This window comes from Aplysia californica, unplaced genomic scaffold (assembly GCF_000002075.1).
Source record: "Aplysia californica isolate F4 #8 unplaced genomic scaffold, AplCal3.0 scaffold01103, whole genome shotgun sequence".
NCBI classification, from domain to species: Eukaryota; Metazoa; Mollusca; class Gastropoda; order Aplysiida; family Aplysiidae; genus Aplysia; species Aplysia californica.
In genome coordinates, this window is record NW_004798373.1 from 95,869 (window position 1) to 97,531 (window position 1,663).

At 41.4% G+C, this 1,663-nt stretch overlaps 1 protein-coding gene across 1 annotated transcript in view; it reads right to left on the reverse strand.

The window, feature by feature from the left end:
* The window catches only part of LOC101859829, a gene marked incomplete at its 3' end in the record, with an annotated part of 93,426 nt that overhangs the window by 78,842 nt on the left and 12,921 nt on the right, over positions 1–1,663 (reverse strand).

Below are 1,663 nucleotides of genomic sequence, written 5' to 3' on the forward strand. Positions count from 1 at the left end.
GGGGCCCAGCTAGTACTGTAGTATATAATGAGAGAGAGAGAGGAGAGGGAAAGAGAGAGAGACAGAGACAGAGACAGAGACAGAGACAGAGACAGAGACAGAGACAGAGGCAGACGTAAATAAATAAGTGTCACGCACTTACAAAGTTCATACACAGCGCCAAATACAGATATCCAAAAATAACTACACGGTAGGCAGATCATTTGATACACAATCGTAGACACAACACAGCGGTCACTAGATTTAGCTCTCTTACTGTCACAACAAAATCTTTAAAAAAAACAAAAAAACAAAAACAAAAACAATCACAAGAACAAAATCACACACGAGAATAAAAGGTCCAAACGTCTGTCTGTCAGAAAATGAACAACCTCCTTCAAAGAACAGGGCGGGCACACAGTTCTAGAGCGGCTAAACAAGGACATTAGAACGTATAAAAACTCCTTGTTGCTCAACCATCTTCACACAAGTCGTCGAGGCGAATAATTGACAACATCCGACTAATTGACAACATCCAACTTATTGACAACATCCGACTAATGGACAACATCCGACTAATTGATACCATCCGACTAATTTACAACATCCGACTAACTGATAGTACTAGGTGTTTGACGCCCTCATTATTGGCACTATAATTTAGAGCTTCTGGAAAACAATAAATATCTCGAACGTTCGACAAGAATTACCAAAAAAAAACCAACAAAACCCAGACGTACTGAAACCGTACATAGTTTTTTTTTTCCTCTCTGAGTCCACTGAAACTGTCAACTGAAACTGTCCACTAACTGACCAGCGAGTGACCAGAGAGTGACCAGTGAGGACCGGCGAGTTCCTGACACATGACCGGTCAGTCCTACCTCAGGCGGTATAGGGACGGGGAAGAAAGAAGGTCGCACTTAGGTAAGTACAAAGTACCCGTTTACTAAAGGACCGGATCTGAAGGTGAAATTATTCGGATATAACCGGGGTATAAAAGCCATTCTCGGGTCTACAATGTACGTACCGTTTGGGGAAATACAATAAATGTAGTTAATTGGATAACAGTAAACGAGTCAAACCAAAGTTCTAGTGATCACGAAATTATCTCACAATGAAAAGCGACACTTTATTAGTTCCGCCATAAACTTCAACAGCATAATTTCTTTTCGACAGAATGGGAGACAGTCAGATTTTTGCAATCGTTCAAAAAACAAATCACATGCTCTCTGTCTCTCCTTCTTGTCTTTCTCTCTCATTCTTTTTTTTTTCTCTTCCCGTCGTTGTTTCTGTTTCTCTCTCCTTCAACCCCAACTCTCTCCGATAACCCCAAACAGACCCCCCCCCTCCCCCACCCAAAAAACAAAACAAAACAAAAACACAAAAAACAAAACAATATAAAACAAGGAACAGAAAACCATTCAACATACTACGTGTCTGGAACTGGACAGTATTCCTCAACAACTCTCCTCGATTCCAACAAAACCTCCCCAAAACCGACAAACCAACCAAACAACCAACCAACCAACAAAAGAAAAAAAAGCATGAACCAGATAACCAGATAACCAGATAACCAGATAACCAGATAATAATCTAACCTGTCTTGGACTGACCAGTTCCTCGTTCGCCGTAGCCTAGCCGGCCTGAGCCAAGTGTCCATGGCATAACAGTCAGTCAAAGCCCT